The sequence below is a fragment of the Tenebrio molitor genome, chromosome 4 (assembly GCF_963966145.1).
Source record: "Tenebrio molitor chromosome 4, icTenMoli1.1, whole genome shotgun sequence".
Taxonomy (NCBI): Eukaryota; Metazoa; Arthropoda; class Insecta; order Coleoptera; family Tenebrionidae; genus Tenebrio; species Tenebrio molitor.
In genome coordinates, this window is record NC_091049.1 from 23,564,145 (window position 1) to 23,580,585 (window position 16,441).

The 16,441-nt window shown below is 35.8% G+C and overlaps 1 long non-coding RNA gene across 1 annotated transcript; it reads right to left on the bottom strand.

Moving 5' to 3' along the window:
* Positions 1–2,507: 2,507 nt before the first annotated feature.
* Positions 2,508–3,303, bottom strand: LOC138129532 (uncharacterized). The gene is made up of 4 exons (XR_011159242.1): positions 3,146–3,303; positions 2,949–3,094; positions 2,756–2,891; positions 2,508–2,702 (listed from the first exon to the last, which is right to left on the bottom strand). It is a non-coding gene; the product is annotated as an uncharacterized lncRNA (long non-coding RNA).
* Positions 3,304–16,441: the final 13,138 nt, after the last annotated feature.

Consider the following 16,441-nt stretch of genomic DNA (forward strand, 5'->3'; position numbering starts at 1 on the left):
TCAAATTATTTTGTCAGATGCGACGGGTCCGAGTCGTCATTTCTTGACAGTTGGTATGAAAATCCTCTACGTTAACCAATGAAATAGACGACAATCTTTCGTTGCTAGGTGACGGTTGTTCCATTATTCACCACTGGTTAATAATGAAAAATTATTTACCTGTCACTGAGCCAACGTAGAAAAACGAAACTTCTCAGTGTTCTATGACAACCGATAACGCTAGACTTTATTACTAGTAGTGAAAAAAAGCTTTTTCATTAATAAATTGTTTCTCTATGGTAACGAAAGCAGAACAATTTTGATTTCGCTTTTTAATTTAGAAATAATTAATAGAATATTAAAAATATACAAATTTTATGTATTTTCCAAACTCCAGTAGAAAAAAACATGTGTGCAATACGTAGGAAATCCATTTTTTTCGTACACTGCATGTTTTTCATCTCGGCTATCGCCTCGATAAAAAATCCCATGACTAATACGAAAAAAAATTGAATTTCCTAACTTATTGCACAAATAGCTATTTTCTAATTAGGCATCGAAAACTATTACATTTCTACATTCATTTCGGTTAGGAAAAGTGACACAAATGAAAATCCGCAATTATATTATTATTTATTATAAATATGTACTACAGCATTACTGATTCCAACTATCAACATTACCTGTAAAGAGTAAAACAGTTATTTTTTGAATTAAAGAAAAGTCACATTTACCTTCATCATTAAATAAGTGCCATTATGCACTTCCTTCAGGAACTTTTCTATCTCCTGCTTGGTAAAAATGTCGGATTTCTTCGAAACCTGACCGGTTGATTTTCTTTTGATGAACGTTATCAGGCTTGATTATTTGTTGATTTCTATATTTTTCTTCAATTGGACTGTAGACGTCAGCATTGAGAAAAAGCTCCATAATGACAAGCCTTTGAGTTTTCTTGATTCTTGCTCAAAATAGGCCAGTAGAACTTCTTCAGTAATATCACGCACTCACTTTTCGCAGCACCAATCCTCATATTTTTCCGCTATTTCACGGGTAATAGCGCATTGACTGCTAATGCTGCTGATTCTTCTACGTCCGAGCTAACAAATTCAGCATCTTCGGACATTTTTAACCGCAAATACGCTAACAACAAAATGAACTCTAATTTGACTCATGTAGGTACTTTCCAAGCAGGCATTGCTAGTCAGCCTTTTTGTCATCACTGTTGATCTTCAGGAAGATTCTCGATTCGAAAAAATATGTTGTAATCCGACACCTTCGGCAACTCTACGTGCAACCCTGAATAAGTTTCCTGGACTCTCCGGCATCCAGATGCCTTATGACGTTTCCAACGGCTAGTTCAATATATCATCCCTTTCATCCGCGCCTTTACCTCAGCGGATGAGTTGGACTGCACGCTTTTCCAAACCAAACATCACTGTTGATCCTCAAGAGCAGCACGGAAGTGAAATGGTAGCCGCTTGGTTGTATTTCGAGCCCGTGATCAGAGCAACGCTGATTTGAAATTAAACACGAAAAGGCCACGTGAACCACCTTTTACATAGAGATTTGAGCAATGCCACCATTGCAGAGGAAAGAATCACAAGTTCTTCGGGTTACACAAATCAGAGTTCATCACGTCTCTCACAAAAAAGGTAATTTGGTATTATACCGTAAGATAAAAAAAAAAATAGAGTTGGCTTTGACCAAAAATTTCAATTGGCAATTCGTTAAGATTTTAATTAAGTCTTAAAAGTTAGGTTAGTGATTTTGAGAACGTTGAAATCTTGATTTTCATAAAGGAGCAAATTATGTTTGACCTGTCCGTTGTAAAAGAGTTTCCTCACCTAGTGCAATGAAACAATGAAATTTAAAATTCCGGCGATTCAACGATTAATTCAGAGCGGTTATGTTTTTGGAGGTTCTGTATTGTCTCTTTCTGAAGTCAAAAGGACAAAAATCTACGCCGTAAATGACTGCAATTCGATTGAATTTTGTTAAATATAAAATTGATCAATGACATCAAAGAACAAATATTGTTTGCAGGATGAAGATTATTTTTATTACTAACTAGCTCAAACATTGTGCAAGAGAGTCATACATCAGGAACTCCAGTCGTATCCTTACAAAAACTAGGGTAAATGTTCGAAATGTCTGCCTTCAGCTTCCAAACATAATGTTACTCTTCGCTTCATGTTTTCAAATGACCTTCGCAAAGTCGCGACATCAATTAAATTGCAGTTATCAATAATTACTTGCATTGATTCAGGAATTGTGCCAGGCCTGTTTTTGAACACGTTGTGTTTCAGGTATGGAAAAACAAAATAATCAGGGCAGGTTTTTGGTAAGTGCCTTGAAAGTCCGGAAAGTTTTGTTGAAATTTCCCAAAAACCCGAGGGTATCGAATAGGACAATTCGCCGTTCTCAAGTCTTTCTCTATTTCTGAAGTAACACTGCACTGCCCAAGCGTATACAATCATGGTTTTCTCGATTTTTCTTTATTTCCGATCGCACGGTACAAAACTAACGGATCAACTCTTCTTCCTTTATTTAATTGTCATAATAAAGCAAAACAATAAAATATTCCAATACAAATTGGATTATAAAAAATATTGCAAATGATGTCAATAAGATTCTAGAACAGTCTCTTATTCTTCTATATGGTCATAAATTTCAATATCTCGAAAGTAATACCGAACAAAGGAATATATAAATTTAAGTTGTTTCTAGAAAGAAAATGTTTAAAATCGTGGTTAAAATTATACAATATCTCAATTACCGAATTATTCACAAAATTTTTTTCGCTTCTTCTAGCAACTCGAATGCCATTACACACATCAATTTCCACTTCGTTTTCGTACTTTTCTAGAATGTAAGACAACGCCACAAACAAACCGCAAGCGGTGACCCCATCGCTATTTCAATAAAAGAAAGTCTTTTTAGTACAATTAAATACCAATGTTAATAATTACCTGCATGCGATCAAAGGTGTCCAATTTTTTGCAGAATTGTTAAAATCATGTATAATTTGAAAAAATGTGTTATTTGAATTTGGGAGTTGTTGTTTTTCATTCCAATCAGTAAATTCGAATACGTAAACAAAAGTTTCGTACAATATCTGTAACAAACATATCATTTCGTTTTTGGACTAAAAAAATGTATTTCTCACTGCTCCACTCCTTTTTTTAGACACTTGCAACTGTAGCTGAGTTTTTGTTACGTAATCTGTTTTCCCCTCTGTCAAATATCTTACTGTAATTACTTGTGACAAATTGCTGCATCTTCCAGGCCACAGGAACTGTTTTCTCTAAATTCCGAACCAATTAATTTATAGGTACTTCGTCAACAAAGTCATAAAAATTTTCCATTTTGCGATAGATAAGTATTTAATGCTTACCTACATCTAAAATTCAAATTTGAACATTAGTACCTATCCATATAATTAAAAAATAGCAGCTGTCAGACAATACAGAGATAATTTTGGACCGCTAAACTCATGTAGGCAAGACTTGAGTCTGCCCAACCCCTAACTTGGGCTTGAGTCAAACTTGAGTGCTCATCAATGCTCAAGTATTGTTTATAAAACACAAATCGGAACTCAAGTCTGTCACAAGATTGAGTCCAACTTAAGTTTGGTCTATAAATACCGGCCTTAATTAATTAGCTCGACATCTTGGCGCTCAGTTATATAAAGATTAGTAATCTCACCAAACTGTCATTATGATTCGATTCAAATTAACAACACCATCCCATCGCCCTCAATCGTAAAAACAATGTCATCCCAAGCACAGTTCAACATACTCATTATCACCGACAACGGTGATCTCAACATATCATTCTCATGAGTCAGAATAACGGTACTCAAACAAATAGTGGTGATCACCTATTTTCTATCTTATATCTATCTATATACAGGGTGCAGAATGGATTTTGGTACATAGGCACTTTACGTGTAATAGTAAAAATCCTCGGATATTGGCTCCCCTAATTATTTTACAACAAAACATACGAAAGTTGTAGAGTAAAAAAATTGTATTTAAATTCTTTTTTAATTATTTTCTAATACCTTCTGGTTCTGTTAGAGAAGAAAAATTAAATATTAAAAATCTATCGATAAAATAGTAATACCCATGACTCCCGACAACAATAAAGTTCATTTTTGGACAAACGTAACGAGTTTGCTAATTCCTCAAAGAATGAACTCTTTTAACAAAGAAGAAAAAGTTAACTTCGTAAAATGGTATTACTCCGGATTGTCTTTTAGAGACATGCAAGCAACATTTCATGCATTCTATCCTGAGCGACCAATTCCAAGTTTGACATGTCAAATATCATACATTGTCATCTTTGGTTGTCACCTCGGTTACACTTCACAGCTATTGCTACTTTGACAAATTCTTCAATTCTTTTTTCCATTATTGTGTACTTCCGGAAGGTGTTAAAAAAAAAGAGTGTGTGCTTAAGACCGCACGACAGAAGTGAAAACTTCTATGATGCTCGTTACTGATTTTAAGTAATATGTACCTATTCTATAAAAATAGGTATATTATGGATGACTTGGAGGAATAAGGAGCAAGGCATAAATAATTAATATTTATTATTTAAATCCAATGCTGTTTTTAAATAAACACCAAAAATCTGTATTTTTCAATAGAAACTGCTTTTAGAGTCCGCTTTTAGCGCTCTAGCAAAATTTGTGAGGTTAGGTTTGGATGTTTAAGTTTTATTTTCTTGACGATGATATTGAATACAACACAAGTTTTCATACCAATGCCAATACCCTGTATTATGATAATTTGTCTATTTTCCTCTTCACATTTTGCTGCACAAATTTTTCCAATAGATGAATATGTAATTGTTGAAGCCATATAATTGAGAATTATAGGTACGTATTAAATCCTACATTCATCTGTAAACTTACAATATTTGTCGTGTCTTTATCGTTTATATTATAGGTACCGGGTGTCCACTCTCAAAGTCGAACATAGGCAATTAACACTGTGTATTCAGTTTATAGATATTATGCCATTATTTCGATACATCAATAATATTAAAGTCTTTACATGGGCGATATTTTAAAGAACTAGAACAACCAGAAATTAATATTCAAGCTTCTCATGCATGGCTTAAAAAATCAAATATTCATCCTGAGACTAAGGGCCAGTTTACAGAAGTGAAATTAAGTTAATCGTAATCAAATGCGAGATTAACTGGCCCTAAGGGTTTTATATTTGCAATACAAAATCGTGTGATAAATACAAGAAATTATAAAAAACACATATGCGGTTTACAATCGATAATTGATAAATGTAGGATTTGCGGAACTGAAGGGGAAACAATTGAACACATCATTTCTTCTTGCACTGTTTTGGCTCAAAGCGAATATAAAAAACGTCACGATATATTCGCTAAAATTATACACATAAATTTAGCTGTTAAATTCAATTTATTAAAGAATACACAACCATATTAGGTATAGTTATACACCAGAAAGTTGTTTGGAAAATGACAATTACAAATTATATTTTGATCGTACAGTTTTAACTGACATTCATATTCAGCATAACAGACCAGACATTATTATTTTTATTCTATTTTGGTCAATAATCGTCTTTATACGCCCCCAAATGAGGGCATAAATTGGCCTTTATAGCCCGGATTTTTCAAAAATCTGCCAAGCAACGGTTGGTTTAATTATTCAAACAATGGTATCAAACATTATTTGATTAAAGAAAATCATACATTATATACACAGTAACCCTAACAACATCAAAATAGCTAATTAAATTTGCATGGACACAACTTTTAGTTGATTTCCTTCAAGGAATACTAAATCTTGAATCTTTTAGAAATTATAAAATAGAATAAAACGTTGTATGTACCACGGGCATAATTGTCGATTATGTCCCTCGAGAATTTAAAAGCCCTCGTTCCTCGGGCTTTAAACATTCCCTCGTGCCATAATCTCCTGATTATGCCCTTAATACATAAATAACTATAAATAAACAACAAAAGCAAGCATATCTTTTAGATATAGCTGTTCCAAATTCACACAATATAACACAGACATATAATACAAAAATTAATAAATATTTAGAACCTCCGTTGCTATGAGAAATCTTTGGTGTTTAGAAAAAAATTCGATTTTACCATTTATAATTTCAGCAACAGGAACAGTGTACCTACAGCAATCTCTTTTTAAAAATTTAAAAATTTTGGACTTAGAGAACACATTGGTGGTTGAAATTCAAAAAGGTATATTATTATACTCATGTCATATCGTGAGGAAATTCCTTAACATTGACACAGAACATAAAACACAAAAAAGTCAAAATGTGGAGGCAAGACGCCGGTAATTATGTTGATAAGCACTGCACTATTACTTGATAGTATTATCCGTAATAGTGTATGTACTCCGACAAAATTGCCGTGCCGCCGGATGGAGGTCGGTTACGAAAATTATAATATTAAAGTTTAACATTGTTTGTGTTGTAAATAATTTATTTACATAAAGGTGAACAAAGTTAACAAAGGTTTGCGGTGAGACTCTTGAGGGAGCTCGAATGATTAAATGAATAATAATGAATTATTGTCCATGCGTGCATCCCTTTTATAGCCTGACTGGAGATGGTCCGGCACGGTTCGACGGCGCGCAGCTGATGGGATGGTAGGGGCCCAGCGATTAGATTCTCGCTGGTGACGGTAGCGCTTCGAAAGGGTTAGTACAGGGCGCTTTGGTACTACATCCGTGATTTATGCTACATCCTCCCCCTCAGGTCTAATAGAATCGGCCCGATTATTGGACCTGATTCTTTCGGGGTCTGCCGCGCTTCTTGATGGGGTGAATCGGTTCGGGCGCGGCGTCTTCAGATTCTGGATACGGGGTGAGTTGCGAGATGTGGTAGGTACCAAGGGCTCTGCTGGTTTGTCTCGGGCGGCTAGGACATAGCTTGTGGGATTGTTTGAATCCATGTTGTGCGTTGTTGAAGGCATGGAGGTTGGCGTACGCGAGAACACCGGGCTGGAACGGAGCTGTAAGCCGGCGTTTGGAGTCGGCGTATTGCTTACGGCGATCTTAGTCCTTTTCATGGGTCTCTCGAGCTTCCTTCCAGCTTTCGTGGAGTTGTAGAAGTCGGGGGGTGGCTTCAGGGCGATTAACCAAGGTAATGGTCGGCAATCAATGATGACGACTATGCTGGTCTCTTTGACGTAGCTGCGAAATTTATTAATTGTCCATACATTGGCCAATACTTCTCTTTCTCTGGTTGAGTAGTTCCTTTCCGTCTTGGTGAGAAGGCGGCTAGCGTACTCGATGGGGCATTCCTCGGGCGCCTCCCCTTGGAGTAAGGCTGCGTCAAGAGCGCAGGTACGATCAGCTGTCCGGAGGACAGGGGTGCTAGTGAGCTGCTTCTTTAACGTTTGGAAGGTTTCTAACATGGCGTGAATTTCTGTCTGGGTAGTCTCTTACCCGTAGTGAGTCGATACGGGGGAGAAGCTATCGGGGTGCTGTCTCCGGTGTCGATCTGGTGCTCTGCGAAGGGGGTCGGAGGTCCAGTTTTCGCAAATAACTCGACGTGCTGGTCCAGCAGAGCGTTGAGTCGTTTTCTTTCGATCTCTGGGTCTGGGAGCGAGGCCTCCTTCACAGGGCGAAGGTGCAAAGTGGCTAGGTGGATTCTTATCGGGCTGTCGTACCCGGAACTAGATTCCATCTCGTAATCCATCAGAGCATCGGCTGCGTCTTGCATAATGTAGTCAGTACTACCTTGAGCCTGGTATACATTCCAGACGTTTCGTCCGTCGTGTATAGCTGGTTGCGTGATTCTACTTGTTGGAGGCAGATAGTCTCTAGCGTGGTTGTCGGCGCGAGTGGCTTTCACGATTACCTTTTGCGTTGGGTGGCCGGTTGCTAACAAGTGCTTGTCGAGACCGGCGCTGGCGACGCTGTAGCAGACGACGGTATCTACGATGGCGGACTCTTGTACACCGGATATAGATACCGAGACTGTGGAGCTTCGTCGTGGTACCATGGGGTTCACGTTCAGGACGCAGAACCCATTGAGCGCACTGGTTCCGGAGTCGGTTACGTTGCAGGTTGGACAATTTTTCCGGTGGATACCAGGACGTTGGCATCCGTAGCAACAAACCGGCGACCGGCGTCGTCGTCGCTCCAAGTCCCAGTCCAAGTCGAGTCATCCACTGCTGGAACATTTGTATGGCTATGACGTCGTTCAGTCGCGGACTGCGACGTTGCAAAGAGACGGGCTTTTGGTGGCGATCGGTTTTGGATTGGTAGAGTAAGACCGGTTGGACCGTCGTCAATGCCTTTCAGTGCTTAAACTCTGTCGTTCAATTTTGGACGATGGAGACTCTTAGAGTAAGACTGGGTGGACCGTCTTCAGTGCCTGTCAGTGCTTAAACTCTGTGTTGAGCCGTGAATTTTGGATTTTTAGAGTAAGACCGTGATCAGTGCTTGAACTCTGTTGGTGGGTCGTGGATTTTTGGCCCGAAGTTGGATGTCACTTTCAACATTGGGCCTCACGTTGTGGCGCCACTTTTAACATTGTTTGTGTTGTAAATAATTTATTTACATAAAGGTAAACAAAGTTAACAAAGGTTTGCGGTGAGACTCTTGAGGGAGCTCGAATGATTAAATGAATAATAGTGAATTATTGTCCATGCGTGCATTCTTTTCATAGCCTGACTGGAGATGGTCCGGCACGCTCCGACGGCGTGCAGCTGATCGGATGGTAGGGGCCCAGCGATTAGATTCTCGCTGGTGACGGTAGCGCTTCGAAAGGGTTAGTACGGGGCGCTTTGGTACTACATCCGTGATTTATGCTACAAAAGTAATTAACAGTTTAAGCAGTTTTTATTATAAAGTCTTTGAAAAAATTACAATGCAGTTCCTACCTTAGTTAATAATAAATCTAAATAATTTGCTGAATTTAAATTTCCCTTTATTTCAAATGTTATTAAAAATCCCAGCCCAGATAAGAATTTTTTGGGGATACCGAGTTCTGGTAGGAATATTTACTCGAGGGTTTTCTTGAGCTCAATATCGCGTGTTTTGAACATTTGGTTCGTTATTTAGTGTAAAAGTAGATTCGTCTGTGAAGCAAATTGTCGACAGAAAGCGACGATCATTAGCACGCTCCTGTATTTCATAACAGGTTTCACTCTTACTTTCTTCATCAACAGCAAAAATCTATTAATGACACTGTGTCTTGTAGGGATGATATTTGTACTTCCTGAGGATATTCAGTATCCGCGATTTACATAAACTTACTTCAAGAGAAATTTGTCTTAATCTGTATGGAGTAAATATTCATTTTTCCGTAAATAATTTTGACAGTAATTTACCAAATTTCGCTGACTTAACCCAACAAATTACTAAATTTTTTGACAAATGCTGTGCAATTTGAAAATCATGGCATGCCATATTTAAAAATCGCTAAGTTTTAAATTAGTATTTTAAAATAAAAATAGCACCTTTAATCTTATTATTAGTATCATTTCAAGCGCAATAATTTTATCTTTCTATTGATACCATTACCTTGCCTGTAAGTTCAACTGGCGAGCAGGAATTAGCAAAAACGTTCAATACAATGCTAATTGCCTATGTTCGAGTTTGAGAATGCACAGACTGTATAAAACTATACAGAGTATTTCACGAGTGATAATGAGCCTGACGGAATAATAAATTCAACCCACAATACATTTAAAAAAAAAACGGACATTTTAATTTCAGTAGCCAGCTTTTTACGGTAATATAGTACAGCTCTGCACTGAGGTCAGTCAGGTCACAACACAACGTACAATGAAAATTTAAAATTGACAAATGACGCACAGTTGATTGTTTTTCGCTCGCTCCGCTTGTGCTGAGAACGATTTTACCGTGTCGGATGAAACTAATTCACTGCCCGGGAATAAAATGTATGCGGCACGCCTAAAGAAGTTTTCACTTTAAAAATAGAATTGGGAACAATTTTTAAAACTCTACAACTTTTGTATTTAAGGCTTTGTTCTAAAATAATTAGGGGAGCCAATATCCCAGGATTTTTACTTTTACACGTAAAGTGCCTATGTACCAAAATCCATTCTACACCCGGTATATAAAACTGAATGTCTGTTTGTTGGTTGGTTTGTTTGTTTTGTATGCAAATCTACAATTTACTCCAATTTTGAAATTTTGCACACTTGACCTTGAAAACAGGAGGAAAATTACTGTCTACTTTCATTTTACAAGAACCAACTCCTACTACCATTTGCAACCTTCTTGAACACAGAGTTTTTTCGACTTGGAAATCTGGTTTGCATGATATATTCAGGTTTCATAGTTACATTTGGTTGTTTATACAAATAGACATTTTGCAAAGTCAGTTTGACTGATAGTGTTTTAGCGCAAGACGTTTTAAATGAAGCAGAACAAGCTTTAAATAGCTTAATACTGGAAAAATCAAAAGGCAGGTATCTGAAATAATACGAGACAATCGAACAATGGCAGGATCTAAATAAGTTTACGACTGTAAATGAAAGTGTTATGTTGGCGTATTTTCATGAACTGGAAAGTGTTCGTAGTATTAAGTAGTTATCTTTTTGTTTATACTGTCAAAGAAACATAGCCCCTCATCATTGTGGACGTATTACTCGATGCTGCGAAGTACGAACACAAAAGGCGTCTGAAAAGCTTGCATTACTAGGAATTAATTAATTAATTATATTATATTTGCTTTAGATTAATTATTACAGTAACACTTGAAGTGTGAACATTATCGTCGATCAATTTTTTATCTTTATGTCGCAAAAAATACTGGAGAATGGTGTCAATGACAGCAAAATCGTAGGATAAATATTTCAAAGTCTAAAGTCATTCAAATTTAAAACCTCGAATCGACCACCAGAATTTAAAATAATTACCCTGACAAAGAAACAGCACGAATTAACATTTGTGGCATTTTGACCGAATCTGGCTAAATTAACAATAGGTACATGGACAGGCAGTTGTTACTTTAATGGGATCTGTCTTGGAAATTCCATAAGATTATCATATCTACTTGTATTAGTATGATGACGCACTGAGATACTCGAAACCGTGTTTGGCGTCAGATATAATCGACCATCTGCAGGAAAAATCAAGAGCCTTCCAATAGTTGATAATAATCTATGAAATAATTATTAACTGTCCCAATGTAAAGTAAGAAGTATAATTCCTTAAATTTCTATTTCGCAAAAATGCTCGGACAGGTCAATCTATATTTCTAAATCATCACCTCTTGGCTTTCAATCCTCTGGCCTGACTTTTAAATTCCATCGACTTGATATTATAGAAAACTAGCTTTTACCCGCGGCTTCGCCCGCGAATTTCAGAATGTTTTAAAATTATGTTTCTACTTTCATGTATTGTGATAAACGCAGTAATTTCAATATGAAGTTTGTCTTTTTACGAAGAATAATTAAAACTTTACTGTAGACTACTTTTTTCTTCGACTATATAAACAAAAAGATCAATACGATAAGAAACTAACACTATGATCACTTACCAATTCATGAAAACACGCCAACATAACACTTTTATTTTCAGTTGTAACCTTATTTAGATCTTCCTATTGTTTGATTGTCTCGTTTGATTTCAGATACCTGCCTTTTGATTTTTCCGGTATTAAGCTATTTGAAGCTTGTTCTGCTTCATTTAAGACATCTTCCGGTAAAACACAATCATTCAAATACATTTTGCGAAGTTGCGACTTTTATTAACAACCAAATGTAACTATGACAACTGAACATATCATGCAATGCAAACGCGATTTCCAACTCGAAAAAACTTTTTTTGTGCTTAACGGGCTTAAAAATGATAATAGGGGTTGCTTTTTGTGGGTGTCAAGCGACGAAAGTGACGATATACTCAGAGGATGAAATTGGGGTGAAGCGGCGAAGGTGAGGGTATTTCCAACTCGAAAAAAACAGTCTTTTTTCTTAACGGGGTTGAAAATAGTAGTAGGGGTTGATTTTTGTAAAATTAAAGTAGACATTAATTTTCTTCTTGTTTTGAAGATCAAGTGTACAAAATTTCATCAAGATCGGAGTAAAACTGTAGATTTGCATACAAAATATACAAACAGACATTCAGTTTTATATATATAGATAAACACAAATCCTTCTGAATCCCTGCAGTTAACCCACTGAAACCTGAATCTGAATCCCCTTACCCTCTTGGCATCAAGTTTTTATATGTTCGGGGATAATAAAATTCCACCCCGTGGTAAAACAAGTAATTTTCAAAAACTTACTATAATAAAATTTTCAACTTTACACGTAGTCGATGAGACTCCACCATTGTCCATGAGACTCAAGTAGCTTTGGCGCCACACTTAAAGGAAAACGGATCATTGACAAACAGCTGACACGTGAAAGAGATTCTCATAAGGCTGGTGACACCTTTGCTTTTTGTTCTTTGCGATATTATTCTAGACTTGACCAATGGGTTCTATGAGTATTTGGGAGGGATAAATTTATCAGAGGAGACAATTAAAATCTTTGTAGATCACATAGGTAGTTCGTATCTTAAGATTTTTAATGCTGTTTCATGTTCATGAATTGATTTATTTAGCTTACTCACTTATCTACGAGTAGGTATTAGTCAAATTTAATTCACTGGCGGCAAGTCAAATTTGATTCAATTGGGGATCACCAAATGTTAAAAAAGCATGTTCAGTCATTTCATTTAAAATCTTTGTAACGGTGCTACCTCTCGTAGAACCTTGAATTCTTGATGAAATAAAAATAAGCAACATAACACAACGCAGGATAAATAGGATTTGTTTCTCACAATGTTTACATAATATCTAACTAGGAAATATTACAAAACTTTATTTAAAATCCTGATATAATTTTTGAATCATGAGCTCAGTATCAATTACTTAGTTTAAATCCAAAATACAGTGGCGGACAAAAAAAAGTAGGACAATGTTTTTTCGCTAATGTAAATTTGCTTGCCCTTTCTATGGTTACTGTGAAAATATTTATTTATTTATTATAGTAACCCCGGTTTACTCAACTCAATTTTGGCTAAATTTCTTAATAAGACTTGTCCTACTTTTTTTGTCCGCCACTGTATGTTTGGTTCGAAATATATTATACAGAGTGTCTATAAATGAATGTGGGATCCAAGTAGGGGTTGAAATTTTGCCGACTGTTTTGGTGATTTCGAACAATGTTAGTCTGATCTACGATACGCAACCCTCAGGACAGATTGGTTTTACTAGTTGCCTATTGCCTAGCTTGACAAAATGATGCTTTAAAAAAATAAAATAAAAATAAAATAATGAAATGCATTATTGATTGGTCTCAACGCTCTCAACAAATTACGTATTTATTAACACTTAAGGTGAAGGTAAATAACATCAGTGACTCAATTAAAAAAGTAACAATAAAAATTAAAGAAATGGCTCGAAGTGTCCTCCATTTTGCTCTGAACATCTACTCACTCTCACTTTCTTGTTTTCAAAACTATTTTGTAACATCTGTTAATTGATGTTAGGACAACAGTTGGTAATCACTTCTATTAACTCGTAGCCGTAGCCGTAGCCGTAGCCTAAGGGAGTTAAGTCAGGTGAACAGTTACAGTAATTTATGCGGGATCATTATGGAGGAGAAGTTCTCTTTTGACATGCACTGCGATGCATACCAGTTTGCAGAGACAGTCTACTAAGAGATGTTCTTCTAAATGATCTCGTATGTTTTCAACTACATCTTGCATCACTTTGGAACGGCCTGACGATTTTCCCTTTTCAACACTACCGGTAGCAACAAAACGACTAACAATTCGATGTACGTGAGCTGCGAGGGACTTTTCTAAAACATTTTGGTCCGGGTAGTTGACTAAAAATTCTTCTTTGCAAGCTTGAACGCTGTATGTCCATTCTCCATCTCTTTTAACACCGTTGCGGTAATAAGACATTATAAGCAACTTATGTTGTTCAAGTGTGAAGACAATTTTAGCAATTACTTCTAAAATATTTGCGAAGTTATAAAATTATGCTGATATTAGGCAAATATCTAAATGAAAAATTGTCATTGTTATTTGCATTTTTAAAATTCCCTCGAAACCGTTTTAGAACGGCTGTAATAGAAACTAAGGAATTGAAAAATGACACTCAACAAAAAGGGTTTTTCGGCCCCATTGTGTTTCGGTAGCTTCATTCGCTTTTAGTCGGAGAGTTGATGGATGACGAATTTTGGGAAGGTATTTTAGGCAATCAGAAATTTAAAAAAATGTACTATTTGAATGTTAGTGAATCTAGGATCGAGAGTCGCTAAGGGCGGTTGCGGTTATTTTACTAGTGCGCAGCATATAACATTTGCAAAAAAATAATCCCAAAAAACATACTTTAGGCAACTTGAAATTATACTGATTTTTTAGTTTAGCATTTATAGATTACAGAAATGAAAATCCCAGATTATTTGGACGGGTTTAATGTACAGCCCGACTGCCCCAAAATCATTTTTTTTTTTTTTGATACGCAAAAAATATACTTTAAGCAGTCTGAAATTTTTATGGCAGATTTATTAATCGATATTAAAAATATGTGCAAAAAAGCCAGACGAATACGAGGGTTTTAAATAATTCCCCGACGCGAATAAACATTTTAAATAAGTGCGACAAAAAAGTCTAATGCGTATACATTGGTCCGAGAGAGATAGTTTGTCGACGTCTGCCAGCAGTAGCTAAGGAAGGCCCCGGCTCGATTTTTAAAATTGATTGTTAAACAAATCTTTTCTTCCGCAACGCCGTTCTTTACTATAGAGCTTATATATCTGCTTAGATATTCTATCTATATAAATGTGATGTCAATTATCTAATATTAAAAATTTGCTTCAAATATGCGAATTAATATTGCCTGCATTAAAGTTACATATGAAAAAAAAATCATTAGATTAATTTCAGATTAACAGAAACAAATTGCTATGTTTAGAAATAATATTTTTCGAATTTTCGTTTTTGTTTTTTTTTTTAATTTTATTCTTTTTCCCCATAACGGCAAAACTGTATTTATGAATACAGAAAGATACGCTTGTTTGAAAATCACACAAAAAATGTACGGGTGCTACTTAAAAAACCAAAGTTGGTTGCCATAGCAGCGAAACAAAAGAAGATAATAACAAACTAGGAACACCAGATGATGCAGGATATTACACCAATCAACTTTTATATTAAACATTTTTTCATAAATTGTCAAATTAAAAAGTTACAGCCAATATTTGATACTTTTGTTTCACCCTGTATACAAGGCATAACAAAGAGTCTTATTCCAAAACTGCACAACGTCTTTCTACTGTTAAAGACATTAATTTTGATCAGATATTAACTTACGGATCATTAAGCCTTATTGATAAACTCTTCAGTTAAAGCATTAGGCTTTGTTATCCGCAACTGCAACAATTTCTATCACCGCCGTACGTTTCATAATTTATATTGGGTGTTTTTTTTAAATTTCACCTCGTAGTAGGCGGTGAAGAGTCGATTGTGAACGCACCATTCGAGTAAAACGTAAGATTTAAACAGCTGATCCGTGATCTGTACCTGTATAATGCGTTCACAATGTATGTACCGTGCCTTCAAATAAATTCGGAATTAGAGTAGGCGTTGATTTTATTATGAGGTTGGTATACTCGGTTTTCTACATAACGTGAAACAATTGAGATGAAGAGTTTAGTATTTTGCACTGCTTTATGTTTTGGAACTAGAATTTAAATCACCGTACGGAGTATACCATGGAATTTTTAAAGGCACAACAGTGACCTTGGACAGCACAATACACGTGTTTAAATGCCTATTACCAACCGTTAATAGACAAAATATATAAATCACAGCCTACTCTAATTCCGAATTTATTTGAAGGCACGGTAGGTATATGTATACCACTCAATATCTACCTACCCTTGATAACAAAAAAAATAAAAAAATAAAATGGATTAAGTACGTACTTGGCCCTTCAAACTGTCGGGAATTCCAGACTCGGGTAATTAGTGAACCGGTTGCAAAAGATTTATGTTCCGTCCAGCTAGCTGGTCCGTGATCTGTGTGCACAACCCAGAATTTAATCTTTTGAGTTTTTGACCACTTGAGGAAAATTTACTAACATGTAATGCAAAAAACCCAAAATATGCAAGGATGCATATGCAACTTTAACAAAATATGCAGCGAATGCCAAAATATGCAATATATGTAATTACTAATTATAGCGTTAATTAACTCTTATCTGTGTAATTTGTCCACATAATTGACTATAGTTAAAGATATGCAAAAATTGAAACAAATTCCGCTCTCTAGTGATGGATAACGAATCCACCGAATTAATTACCTATAATGATTGAAAGAATTAAGGTAAGATGACGTTATTTTCGGGCCAAATGATATTCGAGAGTATTCTTGACATGAAATGTATTTTATCAGATACATTTCATT